A 22,452-nucleotide genomic window follows, 5' to 3' on the forward strand; every position below is an offset into this window, starting at 1 on the left:
ATCAAATTGAAAATACCCAGTAAAAAACTAGGGCCCAAATATCTCGGGCCCTTTACTGTTATGAAAGTAATAAACCCAGTAACCGTCGAATTAAAACTACCACCTTTACTGGGAAAGATCCATCTGGTATTTCGCAGCAGCTTATTAAAGCCCGTAGATAGCATACGTGACCCGTTAGACCGTCCAGGAACTTTGGCGGGGGCTCATTATGAAATAGTTGAGATATTAGATTCCAAATTGAGTAGAGGAAAGCTGAAGTATCTAGTGAGGTGGAAAGGCTACCCTTTGGAAGATGCCTCGTGGGTACCAGTTGAAAGCCTTCGGGTTGATAAGTTGCGTAGACTATACCACAGAAAATACCCTCAAAAACCCGGGAACGATATACAGACAGCCTCATAATGGTTTCATATTAACTCTTTACTTTATATCTTACAGGTGGACTCCTGGTAGGGGGAGCTGCCTGTCGAGACCCCATGTTCGACAATCTGAAGATAGAAACCCATACACCTGTGGGAGCGCTACAGGGGAGCTGTGGCAGGTGGTGGTTGGCACTGATACGTTCCTGGACACGTATATGGTGGAGGGGGGTGATAGAGCGAGTATGCGGACGGTCACCTTGCAGACACAATAGGGTTTGCTCGGTAACTGCTGCACGCTGACGCTCCTGATTGCTGGGGTGGAACGGGTGACGTGTGGAGCTGAAAACCCTGAAATATGAACTGCTTAGAGTGCTTATTTAAACGGCGTTGGGCTGCGGTGATGCCCAATGCCGACTTTGTGTTATCGTTACCTGAACTCAGCAATGTCCGCAGCAGCTATGGATGATGAATAAACCTTTTCCCTGCTTCAACGCACATTGACTGCAGCGTGGCTTATTACCATCCTCTGGGTTGCTGAGCGAGCTGAGAGAAGCTGTGATTCACGTTCCTTTTCTTATCTTTACAAAGCTAGGTGCAAGAAAGCAACAATGCTAATTCCCTTTGAAATACCCAGAGATCATCGTAAAACCATTCACATTATTTTGATTTCATTAAGACAATACAGAATAATTGAATGACTCTTTGCTTAGCTTCTTATCCAGGTTCCTTTTCAAATGATGGCTTACATCTTTAAAATCTGCAGAAGATTTTGCAACTTCAAAGAGCCTTCGAAAGCATCTAGGTCGTGTTCCTTAATTGTTCAGTGAAATATATACTTTTTTTTTACCCAAAGTGATTCATAGTTCCTACTGAAAAGGCAATTCAGTTATAGATCAAATGAATAGTCTATTAATCCATGAGACACTAAACTGTGGAAAGAGGACTAGGTGGCAGTTAAGGAGAGGCTGAGGCACATGGGAAGGGAATGTGAAGGCACCCATGTGTACAAATATTGGGGAAAGCAAATGAAAAGCATAGGAACTAATTTAGAAGAACAATCCCTAAAAGAAAAAAGAAAAGAAAAGCAGAGCTGATTAAACCAGTCCAAATCGCAGCTACCTAGCCAAGCTAGGCTTTTCGAAAGAAACAGAAAGGAAAGAAATAGGAGAATGATGAATTAGCAATAGCAATAGCACTTTAGACTTACATAGTTCTTCACAGTGCTTTATAGCCCTCTCTAAGCAGTTTACAGAGGCAGCATATTGCCCCCCAACACTCTGGGTCCTTATTTTACCAAACTCGGAAGGATGGAAGGCTGAGTAAACCTTGAGCCTGATGAGATTCGAACTGCCAAATTGCAGGAAGCCAGCAGTCAGCAGAAATAACTTAAAGTACTGCATTCTAACCACTGTGCCACCACGGCTCTTAGGTCTCCTAATGGTCATAATCTGGATTGAGAACCATCTAGCCCTATAACCAAGCTATCTGGACTGAATTTTCTGAAGTTGGTTTCAGAAACAGCGATGAGTAGTATGGAGAAAACAGTTCAGTTAAGCCATAGCATAGAATTGCACCAAGTAGGGAGACTATGTGAATCATTGCTGAGAATCAAACTGAAGCCAAATGACTTTTATGTTTTCAGAATGGGAGGAAAGACAAAGGAAAGACATACATTTTGTTATCTCTGAATGTCAAGTGAAATTGTTTTTAATATATTAGGAAAAAAGAGTATTAGCTAGAGGCAAAAGTTAAAATAGAACCAATGATTATTTTAACCTTTTTATTTTGCCCAGTTTTTAACTCCCTCCCCTTCCCCTTCCCCTTCCCCTCCCCTCCTCCCCTCCCCTCCCCTCCCCTTCTCCCCTCTCCTCTTCAGAGGTGCCCATCTTCTACCAAATTACTTTGAGTAGATATATGTGAGGTATAGGCTTTCATATAAGAACTCCTTGCTTAAATTATTTTATTTGATCCTTTCTGAGTTTTGTTGAGGGATTAGACTTTTTTTTTCTTCCCAAAAGTCTCTTCAGGTAATATTTTTAAAGTGGGCAAGATCTGACACTGATATATTTGATTACATTTTTATAGCATTAAAACAATCAAATTATAAGATGATAACACAGGAATGGATCTAAATATAACATTCATCAATGAAATCAGCAACGGCTTAATTTAATCATCCTTCCAGAAATGTCAGTGATGTAAAATAAAAACATTTATGAACAGAAATTGAACAAAATTGTATAGAAGACAGGAAAGCAATAAGATATTACAGTACTGTTCAGTACTATACATTAGAACTGATGAATTAGATTTTTAAATTTTTTTAAAAAGTTGAAAATATGTATTTGCTTATTTTGTTACAAAATGATATAGGTTTGGTTTGGTTTGGCATAGTAAGCACTGTGAAGAAAAGAAAACATTAAGTGGATAGGGTTGGGGGTAATTTTCTCATCTGTCTGAATAATAGGAACCAGGAAGTGTATATGCATGCATATATGTATGTATTATTTATTTTACTTTTACCTTATTATCTTTACAGATCACTGAAAATCATCAGTTGTCATGTTCCATTTTCTCCTTTTAAATAAAACAACAAACTGCTGAGAAAGAATGCACAAAAAACAGCAGGCCTGGTCCGTGTTGCAGGAAATAATGTCATAAATGGTATATTGCAAATATTAAGTGTCAGCAAGGATGCATTCTTCATCAAATTATCTTTTATTTTATGGAAGATACAGCCTTCCTCACAAGTCTGCATAAAACATTTACAATGTCTTTGCCATTTCTCGCTGTACTGTTGCATTTGGGAAAGATGCAAGTGACAAGTGAATTGAGACTTATAAATAAAAGATTATGGACATTACGGTAACTTTAGGAGCCTGACTGGCTTTTGTGTGCTGGTAAAGGCACTTGACCACTGGCAACTCTTACAGGCATTTGGCTTCTCAGACAGACATGCCTTTGGGATGCCGTGTCTACAGGAGTCGTCTCGAAAAATATCTCTGATGCTTTCCGATGCTGGAAATTCAGTAATGCATTGTCTCTGAAGCCATTGTCAATGTCTTATGAGAAAATTCTTTTCAAAATGACAAAAATGGAAATCAGTAAATTGTATGCTAATCTGAAACCTAGCTTCATGTAGTAGAAAAATATTCCCAATGAATCTTCAAGAAAAAAAAAAATCTTAGTTTTCTGAGACTGTATCTTTGAGGGAATTCTCCAGAAAGCAAGGGCTAATCCCATAATTAAATAGCTTCTTTTTCTGCTGGCAATTCATCTTCCTTATTACACAAGAAATGCCCATCTGAACGGAAGCTGAATGCAAATGGATAAATGCATGTAGCTATTCTGACACAGTGATGGGTACCCTGATTGATCATAGTTTATGGTCTGATTCAGGGGTGTCAAACTGGCAGCCCGCGGGCCAGATGCATCACACGCAGGCCACACCTACTCCAGCTCTGTGAATAGGAAAAACATCACAAAAGATAATGTGGTCTGGTTGGAAAAAGTTGATACAGATACTGTATATTTGTCCCCATACATAAGTCCTTCAGACTGACATTAAACTCATACAGTGTATGAGGCAGTACACCCGTGAAAATGACAAGGGCCTGTTTATTTTATAACTTGGAAATAATTCTACATCCAAAATCTGAGGATAACTCATAGCTTTCCTTCATCAATTGGACACTGACTAATGCAATAGTCCACATTTACACTACAGCATACCACAACTACACTATAATAGTACAATATTTTACAGTACTTGGAAGGACACCAGACAGTTATAACTTACTTTTTAAAAAGCATGGACCTGTAATGCTAAAAGATACATATTGTTTGAGAGCAATAAATGATCCCCATTGGTGAAGAATGCTGCCAATACTTGCCTTTTAATATATAAAAGAAAAAGATACAGTCAACATCCATCCTATTGTACTTTTCCCAAAGCCAAGAAGATAAACTCATTGGTCTTTTAAAGAAGCTCACAAAATACTGAAAGGAATAAAAACACAGAGGACCATGGATGGATTCCAATTCCCAGCAGACATTCTTGTTGTGGTCTTCCAGCAGACTGCGGAGCTGGCAGCAGAGTTGGACAGTGAGGAGGCTGGGGAGGACAATGGGCCAGTCCTGGAGTCAGAGGAAGGCCCGGATGAGGGCTCTGCATCGGAGGTAGAGATGGGGCCAGGGCCATCTGGGAGCGATGTGCAGTCTCCGGAGCCTCCAGAGACAGATAGCAGAGGGCAGAGGAGCAGGAGAAGCCTGTTCCTAGTGCATGCATGCAAAGAGCTGCCAGAAGGCAAAAGCAGCTAAAGCAAAAAGGATGACTTGGGAGTAAGTCCAGGAGATGATTGGCCCCTCCCAGAAGGCTTAAAAGAACAGCAACGGCTCTTGGGATCTTTGTAGGAAAGCAATGTTGCTACATTTTTTTTCTTGTCAGCGTCTCTTGCTTCTGAACTTTTGCCAAAAAAAGCCTTTGGCAGGGTGCCAAAGAAGATAAAGGTTGGTGATAAGGCCGAAGGACTGTTTATGAAGAATTTGTTTTGGAATTAATTTGGACTAAGCTGAGAATAAAGTAATTCTCAGCTTTTCTAATAAAATATGTTTATTTAGAACTGATTGTGCCTGGTAATAACTACTTAGGCCTAGGTCACAACAATTCTATGAGTTGTCACCATGATGAGACTGAAAGAATTCGAGGGAATATCAATATAAATTGAAGACAATCACCAATCCACAGGGTTCATCCAATGGTCTAGCATTTGTTAGGATGTTATCATCATCTATTGCTCCTGTACAGTGGTCTGAAACTGGCAAAGATAAAATAGCACTGGTTTCATTCTGAGACATCCTTGGGAGCTGGAGAGGTAAAAGTCAAAAAGGTCAGTCTGGAAACTTCAATTGTGTAGTCATAATTTCAGTCTTTTCTTTTTTGACCCATTTCTGCAGATTCCCCGTGGCTTGATTAATTCTATGAGAAAATGCAAAATTCCATATCAAGAAACACTGTTAAGTTTAATGGATTTCCTACCACATATTTCAGTTTAATGAAACTTTATGAGAGACACACCTCATTTAAAAATGTGTTCTTTTTTTTAAAAAAAGTGAGATTTTGACCTTCTGAAATATTTGACAGGAACTGATTGAAATAATTATGTTAATAGCCTTTCAAAGTGTATTTTTTCCCCAAAAGTTCTCCATTCCTCCATTATGCTGTACTAACCTTTTTCCCCAATTATAATGTACTAGTATATTGGGCTTCATCCTCATAAGTAGTTTGGTTACTGGGAACATGAAGGAAAGAAAAGGACACGAGATCTCAATGTAGAAATATGAATATTTTATAACTATCTCTGTAATATGTTAGATAATATCCAAACTACAGGTACAGTTGGTATCCATCCATCTCATTTCATTGCAAGGGAGATACAATACAATATGTCAAAGCAGCAAATGGAAATTGGTTCCATGCAATAGCAGTTCATTGCAGCATACTGTTCTCTCACTTACAGCATCTAATTTGTCAAAGAAAGAACACACTGTGAAATCTGTACATGAGTATTTGATGTATTCATGCATATGTGCAACTTATACTTTTTAATTTTTTAAGGCTCTTGTCTAGGAGTGATTTTTTTTTTTTGAAACTATGTGCTGCAGATGAAAATGAAATGCAAATATATTTTGTGTACCACTGATACATTCCTTACTATAGTACTGTCATAACCGGGTTATTATTGCATAGAAATAGATTGTTGGAAGGAATGTCCATCTGGGTTTAGTTCCAAGTAGGGAGAAAGACACTGAAAACATGGAGACTGCTTGAAAAAATAGTTTAAATGGTGGACAGGACCATATGGTTTTGAAGTCCTGGGCAAAAAAGGGCAGAGATGCTGAGCGTGCCTGGGTTTTATACCCTCTGTTGGGCTTTGAATTTGAGCTTGTGTTCTGATTGGTTGTTAGACTCCCATGGGGCCATGCAGCGGTAATTTTGTAGGTTGTCTTTTGAGTCCCAGGCTTGGTTGACTCTTGCTGGGTGATGATGTAATGAAAGGGCTTTGGGCAATTCCTACTATGGCTCTGCCTGAAGGAGGTAGATCTTTGTTATGTAGAATAGCCTGGGCCAGGCCTTAATGGCCCATTGACAAAAGTGGGTTGGGGGCTGAGTTTTTGCCTCTCTTTTAGGGGAGATATTCGGCCCTTTTAATATTTTCTAAAATATCTCATTTTCCTAGGAGAGGGGTGGGTGCTAACTTCCTACAAGATATTATATCATGGTATAATATCTATATCATGGTATAATATCATATCATGGTATGATATAATATAATATAAATATATATACACATACACACACACACACACACACACACACACACACACACACACACATACATACATATATATATATATATATATATATATATATATATATATATATATATATACACACACACACATATATACACTATATAATATATGGGACAGTTGGTATGAGTGGATAAATCAATGGAAAAGAAGGTAAAGTCAAAATTTAATAAGAAATTAAAAGTAATAATTATACACCGTCATTAAGGAAAAAAAGGAAAATAAGTTTTTGGTATATATGTGTACTTATATACATTATATATACTTTGTTTGTTGTTTGTTGATACTGTTGATTGTATTTTAAGGTTGTGAATGTTTTATACAACTTTATTTTTTTAAAATCTAATAAAGTTTGTTTTTTAAAACCAAAAGAGAGAGAGAGAGAGAGAGAGAGAGGGAGATACTCCCACCTGAAACTTCTGAGTTTTATTTAAAAATTACACTACAAAGAATCTATGGGGAAAAAACTGTGTGTGTTTCATGGGAAAAGAGCTTAGATATTGCTCCACGATGAGTGAGATAGCTTCAGTTTCTGTCTGCTTTCCAACTCGTTTCCTTCCAGAAGGATATCGATTTTGGGAGCTGTAGCCTCCTAGGAGTTTTGAACATAAGCAAGGCGATATGTGTGTGTCCACTCTTCATGGAGTGCATCACTGCCAATTACGAGATATAGTGGGTGCGCCTAGATACACCCACATTACACCAATTCTCCAATTCTCCACGAGCTGCACTGGCTCCCTATTAGTCTCCGGGTGCAATTCAAGGTGTTGGTCATTACCTTTAAAGCCCTATATGGCTCAGGGCCAGGCTATCTTTGAGACCTCCTTCTACCACATAACTCCCAGTGACCGGTAAGATCCCACAGAGTCGGTCTCCTCCGGATCCTGTCAGCTAAACAATGTCAGCTGGCAGGTGGGCGGGGGAGGGCCTTCTCTGTGGCTGCCCCGGCTCTCTGGAACCAATTACCTCTTGAGGTCCAGACCGCCCCCATCCTATTGGCCTTCCGCAAAGTGGTGAAGACCTGGCTTTTCTGGCAGGCCTGGGGCCATTGATCTCGTTATAATGATCTTGCGAGACCCAGCCACGAATTGGAGTGCATGTGTTTTAATGTTTTTAATGTTTTTAATGTTTTAATGTTTTTCTTTTTAACATTTTTTATGGGATTATTCACATTGTTTTATTCTTTGTTGTAAGCCGCCCAGAGTCCCTTGGGAGTTGGGTGGCATAGAAATGCGACAAAATAAATAAATAAATAAATAATACAAAATGAAGTGAAGTATCCATTCTGCTGAATAGAAGAGGGGTGCCACTTCATTCAGTCACTTGAAATCGGGGCTCGGCTTGGATCTCTGACAAAGAACTCTTTCTATGATCTGCACTGCCTTACAAGGATAGGTCAAAAGGTTGAACGCTTGAGCTCTTATGATCAGTAAGGATTATATTGCCTACCTTATCAAGAAGCTAATTTGTAGTGCCAATAGCTAAAAGGCTGAGTTTGAACACACTGTATACTTTGATAGGGTGGTAACTTTACATTTCTCAGACTCTCCTTGAGTCAGTTAACAAAGCTAACCTCTAAAACTCCAACTTGATAGTGATAGTGATTATGCATGCCAAGGGTGTATCGATGTACTAGGTATGACTCAGGATTTCATGGTCAACTGTAAACTTGCTTCTGACGATTTTGTAGTGAGCAAGATGTCATAACCGCTGCTATTACTTTAGACTGATACTCATCATCACTCCATAGTAGGGTTTTCACAAGGATCATGGATCATGATTGTCAGCTAAAGAGAGTTTAAGTGAACTCTTGTCATTCCATCTAACAATTCTGCAGAATCTCTAGTGAGGAACAAGAGCTCAAACATTTTGCACAGCAGTTTTTAGGATCTTCCTATTGTTTTATCATTGTTTTATGGTTTTTAAGCAAAGAAGTCTCAGAGATACAGTAATAACTTAAGGCAAATGAAGCATTCATAACCAAACATGTCCTATGACCTTCACTACCATTTCACCCACCATCATGAAAAAGAAAACCCATATTACAGGTAGTCCTCGACTTCTGATCACAATTGAGCCCACAATTTCTGTTGCTAAGCGAGATAGTTGTTAAATGAATTTTGCTTCATTTTATGACTTTCCTTGCCCCAGTTGTTAAGTGAATCCCTGCAGTTGGTAAATTAGTCACGTGGTTATTAAGTGAATCTGGCTTCCCCATTGATTTTGCTGGTCAGAAGGTCATAAAAGCAGATCACATGACCCCAGGACACTCCAACTGTCATAAATCTGAGTCAGCTGCCAAGCGTCTGAATTTTGATCATGTGACCATGGGAATGCTGCAATGGTTGTAAGTGTGAAAAATGGTCATAAGTCATTTTTTTCAGTCACGTTGTAACTCTGAATGGTCACTAAATGAACTGTTGTAAGTTGAGGACTACATGTATACCATATTGGTAGGTTTCCTAAAAGTGGATTCTGCCATATACACAGAAGCTTTAAAAGCAACTTCTTTGCCAATAATTTTATTAGATGCTGGTTTGGAAAAATGTTAAATAATTTAAAAAAGTGTTGTGGCCCATCAGCGGCCTGTACAGCTAGTAGCTGATTCCGACAGCGAGGAGGCTGGTCTGGTGCTGCGCCAGCAGCCTGTGCAGCTGGCACTCGAGTCAGACAATGAGGAGGCTGGAAAAGATGTGGTGCCAGAGGTGGGGATTCAGTCAGGGCCTTCAGAACCTCCAGAAGCTCCCTTAAGTGAAGAGAACGAAGAGGAGGAGCCTCTTCTTGATGCACGGGCATTCAGAGCTGCCAAAAGGCAGGAGTGGCTCCTCAGGAGAAGGTCTCCTCGAGAGTAAGCCTTGGGGCTAATTGGCCACTCCCTTAGCCTATTTAAGGAGGAACACCGACTGAAGCAATTTGCAGGGAACAGCTTTGTTCACATACCTTCATGTCTTGTCTTGCTTATCTCATCAGCTTCCTGCAAATTGCTTCTGGGCATTCTGCCAACCACAGTAAGCTTTCAGTATTATTCTTTGAATTCTTGGCAGCTGTTAATGCAGTTAATTAACAGCCGTTGTTGTAAAAAACTGGTTTATTTAGTAAACTAAGGTTTGAATGGATTTTGTGTGTGCTGCGTTCTTTGGGGTCCATAGCTGGGGCAGAACAAGAAGTCTATTCTGTCCCTGTCTCACACATGCACACAAACAGACAGCCGGGGGTTAAATAAACTGGCAGACAACCAATTCTTCCGATAAGAAGCTTGGCAGCAACCCAGTAGCTGCTTGCCAAGAACTTTATTCACAAACAAAATACACACAGTCAAGAATTGTCCAGTTCGTAAAATAAATCCAAGGCCGATAATGTTGTTTCCAAAGATGCAATGTGACTCGATAGTAGTTAGTTTTGTCCAGCACAGAGTCTGAATGGCCACCTCACCCCCTTTTATACCCTGTGGGGTGTGGTCCAGTGACTCAGATTAATCTCTGGCACACCTTTTCTTCTGTTGCACGCGCTTATCTCTGCGACGCTGCCAAGGATCCAGCCAAAACTCATTTCCCTCATCACTGTCCACCTGTGGCTGCGTGGACGTGCTTGGCCCCAGCCCTATCTCTTGCCCTTCGGCAGACACCGAAGGCATTGCCAGAGAGGAGGGTCCTGGAGAGGGAGGCCTTGCCAACTCCTCTCCTTCACTCTCGGAGTCCTCTCCTGCCGATGACACAGGCTCAGGTAACGGAGCCACAACAAAGTCAAACCAAAAGGATATATCCTAAGCATCCTTATTACAATGGCCATTCAGGCTTTTGACAATCTAATTTATATTACAGATAGGCCTCAAGTTGACTTTACCACAATAGACCCCAAAATTTATGTTGCTAAGTGAGAAATTTGTCAAGTGAATTTTGCCCCATTTTATGACTTTTCTTGCCATCTTTGTTAACTGAATCACTGTAGTTGTTTAAATTAGTAACACGGTTGTTAAGTGAATCTGGCTTCCCTGTTGACTTCGCTTGTCAGGAGATTGCAAAAAGGGATCACGTGACCCTGAGACACCGCAAATGTCATGAATGTGAGTTAGTTGTCAAGCATTGGAATTTTGATTATGTGACCATGGGGATGTTGCAATGGTTGTGAGTGTGAAAAACAGTCATAAGTCCCTTTTTCAGTGCTGTTGTAACCATGAATGGTCACTAAGCAAACTGTTGTAAGTTGATGACTACCTGTCCTTTGTGGTTCTGACAGTATTTTTCCTCTACTTTTAATGAAAGTATTGGTATCACTAGGATTCAAGGGATCTACTAATGCAAAAATGTAGATAAGGTGTTTTTAGCCAAATACTCTCATTTTGCTTAATGAACTACATATTTACATATAAACCTCAATAATGACATAGCAGATATTAACTGTGATGCTTGTTATTGAAATTATATAAACAGAACACTCAATACTGTGGGAAGTAGACTTGAACAGGAATGTAACCAGAAATAACTGAGATAGTCCTTCATGTCTGAGAACATTTGCATTATCTTTAGAGGGGAAAAACAGGAAAGATCATCTGTAAAGCATGCCAATCAAGTTTGTATATTGCTATTAATCTTTGAAAAATAGTTCAGAGGAAAGCAAAACATGATCTGGAGGTTGTTAGTAAACATGTATTTTATTCCTTTACTATCTAATTCAAGGTGGCACAGTAATTCAGTGGTTAAAATAAGCTGAGCTGGAAAGCTAATAGCTCAGGTTCGAGATCCAAGCTCCATGCAATGGAATGAGAGCTCTCATCCTCACCCCAGCTTCTGCCAATCTAACAGTTTGAAAGCATGCAAATGTGACTAGATATGTAGGTACCACTTTGGTGGAAAATGTCTTCAGACAGTGCTGGCTCAGTGGCCTTGAAACAAAGATGAGCACCACCCCTTATAGACAGCAAAGACTTAGCAGAGTAAAATCTGCAGGGACTCCTTTACCTTTGCTATCTAATTCACACCAGTGTCATTTCCATATGATGGAAAGCAGGAACATGGGTAGCTGGTTATAAGAGCTGAAGGTGATACATTTATAAATACAGTAATAGCAGCATCTTGGAAATCCAAGTGAGCAATAGTTGCTGATACCCTACTGGGAATTCCATAAATATTGCTAATGATTCTTAGGAGGAATGAATAAAACTCCAGCTGACTTTAGAGGAAAGGAAGTGGAAAAATGAAAGCCATATCTATACAAATGGAGATATCAACTGCTAGTTGAATGAAGAAATTATTGCAAGTAGGGTTGCCAGGTGTCCACTATTTGAGCGGACAGTCCACTTTTTTCACATTATGTTCACTATTTTTTTTCACAAAATAGTGGACATTTTTTTATTCAAAAGCTTTATGATGAAATGGTATGTAATCTAAAGCTGTACAGTCTAAGAGAATAAGGATAGGAGAATCGCGTTTTGTCTTTTTTTTCATAAGTTAGAATGAGACAAAGATCGAATGCTCATTGCAATAATCACATTTTACACAACAGAGCAAAAAATGCATTAAAGCAGTTATCTTTTGATATTGAAAATGTAGTGCTGAAGGTTTTTGCCGAATTTTCGAATTCTGCGAAGAAACGAGAAGAGTTGAAATCATTTTTTGAGTTTTGCAAGTCAGAATTCCATGAAGTTTTGCGCCATGTTCCAACACGTTGGTTAAGTTTGTTTAAAGCGGTCGAAAGACTTCTTTTAAACTGGATACCTCTAAAATCGTATTTTATTTCTCTTGGATCTGATGAGTGCCATAAGGTTATCTGGAACCTTATTTCGGATCAGGAAAATGAACTCACAAAGGACAATGAACCAACAATTTCAGAATTGTATTTATATTTCACACACTTCTTCATGTCAATAATGCAAGACACCCTATTGAAGCTGGAAAGCAAGAAAATTCTTGCATGTGATCTTCACATTATCATGTGTAAGCTGCGTGATTCTTTGCAAAAAAAATACAATGAGCAGTTTTTTGGAATGAAAGTTTTATTTGCCTTACGTAAAAAAACATTTGCCTGAGAATGCCGTGCAAAAGTTCAAGAAAGAAGCCATCGACGTGTATCAAAGAGCCATTGCGTACCTAGAAAAGTGGTATAATTTTACCGATTCAGTATATGAGACGCTAAGTTGTTTCAATCTAATTGATCGCAATAATCCTCCAACTTTAGAAGAAATGACGAACATCTGGTTATTATCACCATGGCGAGAAGAACTTCCACCCAACACTCTCTTCGATGAAATTTCTGCCTTAGAAGAAGTTTATGTTCATCTGCAAGGCGATTCATCCCTTGATAAGTGGACGTACTTTTTCAAGAAAGAGCCAGCTCCGAATTTACTGAAACTGTTCCAGTATTGTGCATCAATTCCGGTATCAAATGCAAACATTGAACGAATTTTCAGTGTCATGGGAAATTTGTGGACTGACGAACGTAACCGACTGCTTGTATCAGTTTGAAGTGAACTTTGTATATTTTTTAATATTTCTCAATGTTGTACTGAAATTAAAGAATTATTCCTTAAACACAAAGAATTGATCAAAGCTGCGCAGTCAAATAAAAAATACACACAACAGCAAAGTAAAATGTAATTTAATATTTTACATATTATTATAATATATTTGATGTTTTGAATTTTAAGTAAAGTTTTGAAGTGATTATTTTAATACGTGTTAAAATGTTTGTAAGAAAATATATAATTTAATTGTAATTTTTTTTAATTTTTTTACTACTTAAACCCCCCCCCCCGCTTGTCCGCTATTTTTTGGAAGCAGACCTGGCAACCCTAATTGCAAGTGAGAAAACAATATGCATCATGTCTGAAATGAAAAGCTATTTTTGGCAGTAAATACCTAGAAAGGCCTGACAAAGAATATAATTTGATGATTGATGAAAGCTTTCATAAACTGGGTCGATCCAGTGGCGATGAGCTTCCAGGCTAATAGGCCATGTTCTAATTACTGAGTATCCAGATGTTTCATTAGCAACTATGACTGGCATTTTCAGGGGTGAAAGTGTCTTTTCTGTAGCACGCTTCTTGGCAGCTCACAGGAAACCAGGCAACAACTATATTTGCAATATAACTAATCCCCAATTGGATCATGTCATCAGAATACTGGATAGCCGGATTCTGATAGGTTCTTCATTCAGTTGAATTTGTAATTGGTCTGATTTGAAGAAATTCCAAAGAAACTGATTTCTGATTGGACTTTCTTTGAAACATCTTGCTGTTTTTTTTTTCTTTTCTTTCAAGTGAGATTGCTGAAGATTCTAATATGTTTGTTAATTATAGTATAATATCAGAAAGACATAGCTAGCCAGCATTTAGGAAGAATTGATTGCTGGTTTGTTTGAGTCTCAACAAAATGAAAAACAATAGTTTTTCCTCCAACAAAAGAGGAAGAAAGAGATCAAACTAATTAACATTTAATACTTGTTTGTCCATGAGATACATTTCTTGGCTCAATCTACCTTTTATTTTTATTGTTTTGATCTTCATTCTTTTTTTTTCATTTTTAGAAAATATGGATGTTATATTTTAGTTAATCATGTTTATATCTTGTATGCTATTGTTATTTTTCTCTTAAATAGTTTGATACAATAAAATTATTTGAAAGTGTGGAGTAGGTAAGGAGAAGGCATCTTCTGCTGGCTGTAAGTCTAAATCAGTTTATATTGGGGTAGGCAGTGCCACCTGTAATCAAAACCTAGGGCATGTAAGCTGTAAAAGTCAAAATTGACATCTTAAACTGCCCTGAAATAAATGCCCAACAATATAGACATTAGACAGATAATCAATAGAAATGTCATCTGCCCAGGATTGGAACTAGGAAACTGGGTTTATTCCCCTTCTTCCCCTTCCTTTGGACAACTGATTGGCAATTTTGTTGAAATGATTGAAGTTTTAACATTACAATATTTCCCGGAGTAAAGACTGGATTGGAGTCCAGCTTTCTTAGCTGTTACTTTTGAAAAGAAAGTCATATCCTGTATCCACATAATATATGGCAATATGAAAACTGTCTGATTTAATGAAACGAACATAGAGCAGCTGTGGTAACTAAGACCTGAATGAGAAATGGAAAACCTGATTAGAAATAGCCATACTTTCTCGGATTCAGCCATATAAAATTCTCTGAAGATCCCCTTACTTTTTCCTGATTTAGATGGGCCATTTCACTGCACATTTTCTTCCTGTCCATGTGTTTTTCCCCTTTGAGGCCAGGAACATTTCTAGAGTTGGATTCTTTGGACATCAACAGCTCATAATAAGAAAATATTTATTGCCTGAGATAATTTCTTTTTGTCCTTGAATGATATAAATCATCCTGATAAGCAACACATAACAACGCTGATACTTCCAGTATTTTATCTTTCAAGTTATGAGAAATATCCCAGCAATTCATATCATATTTCTGTCTGTAGGTATGCCTTTGAAAACTAAAAGGAAAGGAATGAAAAAGATACTTGCCTCAGCCCTCCAAGGTTTTCACATAGTTGGTTTCCAGCTGAGAGGTGCTTAAACTGGCTGGTGGGAGGTTCTCTCTTTGACTCAGTTGCTAAAGGTTTTTTTTTTCTTCAATACTCCCCATGGGTTCTAGTTCAGTGACTGCCTGAGCACATAAACACCAAGGTCGATTACCAGATTTAATCTGCCAGGTGCAAACAGCTGTTAGATCCATCTGTGGGACATTTTGAAAGGACATTTTTTTTAAAAAAAAATCAAGCCTAACATTTCCTCAGTGAAACTCTTGTGTTCCCCCAAAACATGGAAACCATACAGTTAAAGATGTAAACTGCCTGCTGTGTGGAAAATATTTTGGATTCAGATAAATAATGAGATTTCAGTCTAAACAGATGCATGTCATAAAGTCAGACATTTGGATGTCACTATTAATTATGTGGTCTGGCTTCTATGACTTGCCACTGTTTTTTTAATCAGCTGTAATGTTTCCAAAACAATGCAATAATATCTGCTACAATAGCCCTCAACTTACACCACTTGACCACTTTGGTGATTGTTCAAAGTTACAACTGCCCTGAGAAAAGTGACTTATAACTGGTCCTCACACTGACGACTGTCACAGCATTCCCATAATTACATGATCAAAATTCAGGCACTTAGCAACCAGTATCTATGGTTACAGTGTCCCAGAATCATGTGACTGTCATTTGTGACCTTCCCAGCCAGCTTCCAACAAGCAAAGTAAATTGGGGGGGGAGACAGAGAGCTGCTTAACAACCATGTGATTCACTTAACAATTGCAATAATTCACTTAACAACCATGATAAAAAAGAACATAAAAATCAGATGAGCTTCACTTAATAACCACCTTGTTTAGCACTGGAAATTCTGGTACCAATTGTAAGTCAAGGACTACTTGTTCTATACATATTGCAGAACTTCTCATTTGTCATCTGTACTATCATTTCAGTGCAACAGATAGAATATTTGATGGTCCTCTTCCTGGTTTCTTCTTCTTCTCCTCCTCCTCCTCCTCCTCCTCCTCCTCCTCCTCCTCCTCCTCCTCCTCCTCCTTCTTCTTCTTCCATATCCATCATTGGAGATCATGTTGATGATCCTATTTTTATCATCAGCCTCACGAAAAAGTGCTGTTGAGTTTTGTCCAAACCAGTCCCTTAGATTTTGAAGCCATGATGTTCTTCTTCTGCCTGGACTTCATTTGCCTCCTTGGAGGATTAAGTGAAGTATGCCGTATTTTTCTGGATGTTGCATCACATGTCCAAAATATTCTAACTTTCGCTTTTTTTACGGTTTTGATGATTTTCCTTGGCTTTCCCAGGTGGCTGGTTCTTTTACTGAGTGAATATTCTGTCTTTTAGGATTTACCATTGACTTGAGTGGCTACCTTAGCATTGATTTAGAACCTGAATTCAATGAATACATATTTACCGGACCTCTTCCATTTCAGGTAGCCAAAAGTAGTGAAGGTTAACATGCACCAAAGATTTTGTACTACAGTACCAAAGCTTGAAATATATGCAAAACCAGTAACAGCTATGGGAGAAAAGCTAATTGTTCAAAGAAGCATATTATGCTACATAAGAGCAGAGCAAATTCCTTCTACTTCAATATCAGCAACCATTCCACTGATATAATCTGAGTTTGTAATGGCATATTCCCCACAATTAAAGTAATGAGAAACTCCTAGCTTGTTCAGCTCTATTACAGTATATTACACTTCCTGATTGCATGTTGAAATATAAGGCTTCACTTTACAGCCTATTTATGCAAATATATTGTTCTCTTGGGGGTACTTAGCTTTGGGACTTCCACTATATAGCATCTTTTACAGTAGCAAGTAATGTCATTGTTGAAAAGCTACCTGGGTGTTTTGAATGAATATAATAAGATCTCATTGTGTTCCCAAACAGGTGGGAAGACTGGTTTTAGTCTCAGCAGGCCCCAGGAAGGGGCCTGCAGAAGATGGCAGCCTGCCCATACCCCACTAGGAGCAAACTGCCAACTGTGCTTCCTCTTTGAAATGTAATTATCATTCGAAATATATAGCAGATAAACACTTGCTAAAACCTTTCTCCTACAACCTCCAGAAAACTGAGACTGGAATGGCCCCTTGAGACTCTTCCAAATGGGCAGAACGACCTGATGAAGAAAGGAATTTTTGAAAACAGAGTGACAAGCGTTACGTTTCAAATGGAGGTATGAATAGCTGGACGGTCTTAGATATACTCAGGTTCCTACCATTCCTATTACTGAAGCCAGCCTTCCCTACAAAATAAACTCACAGCAGATTTTTCCCTTCAGACCAGACTCCCTAATCTCTACCTCAGCTAAACCTCACATCGTAGTACCGCAAAGGCCTCTTTTCTTTTTCAGCCATTTTGATTATTGCTGTAGTCAACCTTGAGTCTATTTCCAGGTTCCTTTGTTGATATTATAACTGATGGGATTATAGAGTTGAAAAAGTAGCTGATAAGGAGCAGATTAAAATATTGTAGAATTTCATAATGCAAGTTGATTACCCTCTTGGATCATAACACACCAATTTAACAGTGGTTGAAAAGAAGAAAATGTGGATAATTGATATGGCAAAACCAGTGGATAGTAGAATAGAAGACACAGAATTGTGGAAGTTTACAAAGTATTGAGATCTAAAAATCTAAGTTGAAAAATTATGGCATAAACTGGCTGTGGTGGTTGCAATGGTTATTGGCACACTCAGTCCCATACTAAAAAGTCTTGTCCCTAAGATGCTTTTTCAAGAGGCACCTGGACTTTCTGGTTTGTCTTTGAAGATGTTTTGCTTCTCATCCAAGAAGCTTCTTCAGCACCTATTTGCACCACTCAGGTGACCCTGATGACACAGATAAACCTCCAGGTGACTTGCTAAAAAAATGGAAATGATCAGCTGTCTGCAAGGAGTATAAATTCTTCCATTCCCCACCATCCAGTCTGAGCTGAAGAAGCTTCTTAGTTGAGAAGCAAAATGTCTTTTTTTTTTTAATTTGATTTATATGCCGCCCTTCATTGTAAGCCCTTCATTGTGGCTTACAATGCACTAAGCAATAACCTTCATTCTTTTGTATATTTATACAAAGTCAGCTTATTGCCCCCACAACTGGGTCCTCAATTTACCTACCTTAGAAAGGATGGAAGGCTGAGTCAACCTTGAGCCTTGGCGAGATTCGAACCTGCAGTAATTGCAGGCAGCTGGTCTTAATAACCAGCTTAATAACAGGGTGCCTTAGACCACCGTACTACCAAGGCTCTTCAAAGAAAACCAGAAAGTCCAATTTTTTGAAAAAGCACCTTTGGGACAACCATGACCTAGTTGACTGAAAATCTCCCTAAACACTAAAAAGCTTTGGATAGCATTTAAAAATCTGTACTTTGACAAAAGTTCCATCTGTAAATTATAAAAAGCCACACTGCTTAAATCCACATATATACTAGGTATATATACTTGGGAAAAACTTAATGCATGTAAAGGCCCCCACCAACTGAAGAACTGGTGGCTGTGACTTCACATTGTGTATATAACAATCTCAAATACAGAAAGATTCAATATGAACTGTTTTGTGGATATACATTATATAAATCTGTCACAAAGGGACAAGAATTTCAACTACTTAATGTAAAACAAATTACAAACTGCAAACGTTTTGCAATTATACATTGAATGTATTGGGAAAAAAGGTTTTTCTAAGAAACTCAAATATGAAAGAATAATAATTATGTCATTAGATCGAGTCAGAAGATGTTACAATATCTTAATATGATCACACATTTTTTTAAAAGTAACTAAGAGAAACAGAATAACAGAGTTGGAAGGGACCTTGGAGGTCTTCTAGTCTGACCCCTGCACAAGCAGGAGACTCTATACTATTCTGGACAAATGGCTGTCCAATCTCTTCTTGAAAACCTCCAGTGATGGAGCTCCCATAACTTCTAAAGGCAAAGCCCTTTCACTGGTTAATTGTTCTCACTGTCAGGAAATTTCTCCTAGTTCTAGGTTGGTTGGTTCTTTCCTTGATTAGTTTCCACCCATTGCTTCTTGTCCTGCCTTCTGATGCTTTGAAGAATAGGTTGAACCCCCTTTTCTTTGAAGCAGCTCCTCAAATATTGGAACACTGCCATTATGTCACCCCTGGTACTTCTTTTCACTAGACTAGACAAATCCAATTCTTGCAACTGTTCTTCATATGTTTTAGCTTCCAACCATCTACAGTAGGTCTATTGGAACTTCAAACAATCTCTAAGTGACTGGTCATAATTTGAGACTACCTGTACAGTGTTTTTCCCATTCAGTTTGACAGTTTCTGAATCTTATTCATCCCCATCACACAGCAGAATTAGTCCTGAATAAGACAATTTTGTTGAAACTAAAATACGATGACTCTTATTTTAGAAAGACATGTACTATCAGATGAACTTCTGATTTTATTTTGTTAAACAGCCCATTAACTAAACATTAAGTCATCCATATATTCAACTTTTGTTTACAGAAAGATTACAGCTCTGAAAGATCAAGAACATTCTCTGTCAGAAGGATGGTTGCTGTTCGTTATTGTTGGCTTGCTTTCCGCAAGCTTTCCCTCTGTTCTCTCATCTGTCTTCAAGCAACACAAATAAAAAGAGGACCTAATGTTTATATTCTTCCATTCCTCACCCCTTCATCCTGAGGGAAGGAAGGCTGCTTAGCCCTATGCAGACAATGTAGAGAGTGGAGCAGATGTCCCAAACAGCTGACAGGACGTTAATATTTTTAAACGGTAACAATGGAAAGACAAGGGGAGCAGAATTCATCCCAGCAACAAGTCTGCTCAAGCAGCGAGTTCAAGGAGTTAACAGCAAAAGTGCTGCATATATTTAAACCTTGTGCTCAGGGTCATGTAAACATTCATTTCCCAGATATTCTGCTGTGAATGTAGAAACTCGATCACCCTGCTGGGTCTTCCTCTGTAAGGTTTACCATTATCCTGCAACAATGCTGCACATTGTATTTGGCAGAAAGAATGTAAAGGAAAAGGAGGCAACCTCTTGTAATTTATGAAAAATCAGCAGATCCAGTCAGTGAAAGCTGAAGCCTAAGAGTTGAGTGACCAATCCTCTGTTGGAAGCATCTTTCTTATTTTGCTTTCCATCCTATAAGATTTTTTTTTTTAAAGAAAACACAAAAGCAAGGATCACGTGTTCCCTTTGGAAGGCTCGAAATGCCATTGCCTGCTGCTCTTTCTTCTCTTCTCCTCCAAAAGAATGTAGACCTGAAAGAGATCAAATGTCACCGAGCAGAGAGAGCAGTCGCATCTCACATGAATTTCGGGAGGAAAGGACCTTCTTAAAATGAATGGTCATGAAGGGTTTCGTGTAATTGCTTGCACATTCAAGCTCCATCTTTTCATCTGATGGAAGAGGAGGAGGAAACAAACAAACAAAAAAAAAAAAAAAGCAATGGGAAAATGAGGCTTAACATTCTAGTCCTTTCATTCTTGTCCCAAAGAGAGATATTATTATCAAACCTTCAATCCATCAAGTTGCATTCTTGGCGTAGGGGACAATGGGCCTCTGGAAGATCATGAAGTAAGGTTAGTGTGTGTGTGTGTGTGTGTGTGTGTGTGTGTGTGTGTGTGAGTTGTATTAGTCTCTCCCATAGTCAGGCTGAAGCAGCAGGTGCAAAGTCATCACAGCTCTATTAGCTCACCCCTGGCAATGAAGATGTGCTGTTGTCATCAAATTGTATGTCAACTCATTACTGAGGAAGAGACTTGCCTGAGGTTTTGCCCTTTTCATGAGGCAGGCCGCATGCTCCTACCAGGTTTCCTTTAGAAAGGACCTGGGTAAAAAAAAGAAAGAAAAGAAAAAAGAAAGAAAGAAAGAAAATGAAATGAAATGAAGACATCAAACACTCAGCTGGATTCCAACCACATTCCACTCTTCTGTCCTCACAGACTGGACCTGAAAAGCTTGTCTCCTCTTATTTCAGCTTTGACAAAATCTGAACAATGGTGTGGCTGTTGGGAAGACCCCTTTTCTTCCCTTTTAAGAGCTGCATGCATTATCTCAGGAATCTCCATTCATATTAAGATAATACACAGTCACTCTTCCCTTGTTTAGATTACAGCTCAGCCTATCCCAGACCACCTCTCATTTTCTTTTCTTCTTGGATAATCCAGGGCTTTACTTACTGGGCTACCCCAGAACTAAAGCATCTAAAGAGAAAGATAATTGCGGTAAAACTAATGCCACAAAGCTCTAGGCACAGATGTTTTCCTCTTAGCCTCAGAACCTATAATGCATATTTGATTGACTTTCCCTGAATGCTGTCTGTGATTAGCACCGTGGTGGATCCAGAGGGAGAAGAAGTCTTTATCAAAAGTACCATTCATTTTACCCAAAAGGAAGGCAGGCGTTTACTTTTTCATTGTCTTCTTTGCTTTCTAACTTGCTAACTAACTAACTAACAAAATATAGTTACTTTTTCAGTGTCTTCTTAGCTATCTAACTAACTAACTAACTAAGTTTAGTTAGTCAGCTAGTTAGAAAGCTAAGAAGACTTACCTATAGTTAGTGTGTGTTTACGTACACACACACAAACACACACACACATCTTTTCTTCTGTTGCAAAATAGCAAGACTCCACTAGTCTACATGATTTGGTGAAGTCCAATGCACAATCCTCTTATGATTCTATTTGGATTTCAGATGTACATCAGCCAAAAACTTATAACATAGTGGTGTGATTCAATCCAGTTTATCAGGGGTGGGTTCTACTTACCTTTACTACCGGTTCGCAACGAGGCTGCGCAGAAGCGTTTTTATGATGTCGGGGTCAGTGGGCGGAGCCTCCCACCGGTATTACTACCGGTTCTATAGAATCGGTGCAAACCGGGGGCAACCCACCACTGCAGTTTATTTGTGATCTTCTAGGCTCTGGATAGTGGAACATTTGTAACATTAGTTCCACAATCCAAAGAGCTTGCTTGTTAACTATGTGTACATTCTGCTTTTCAGCCAAGGTGATTTACAACTTCAATTAGGTTTTTATCATCTGGTGAATATAATACATTAAAAAAAGCAGGAAACAGAAAACAATGACAAACAGAAAAACAAACTAAGTGATAAGACATCCCAACCCTATTTTTGTATGAAAAAAAACAACAAACCAACCAACTTCTGGTTATTCTGGCAATGCACAGATACCCTTCTCCCTGCCCTAATCACTTTCAAATAGCTTTC

Source organism: Pituophis catenifer, unplaced genomic scaffold (genome assembly GCF_029215685.1).
Source record: "Pituophis catenifer annectens isolate HBS135680 unplaced genomic scaffold, rPitCat1.0.hap2 SCAF_1, whole genome shotgun sequence".
NCBI classification, from domain to species: domain Eukaryota; kingdom Metazoa; phylum Chordata; class Lepidosauria; order Squamata; family Colubridae; genus Pituophis; species Pituophis catenifer.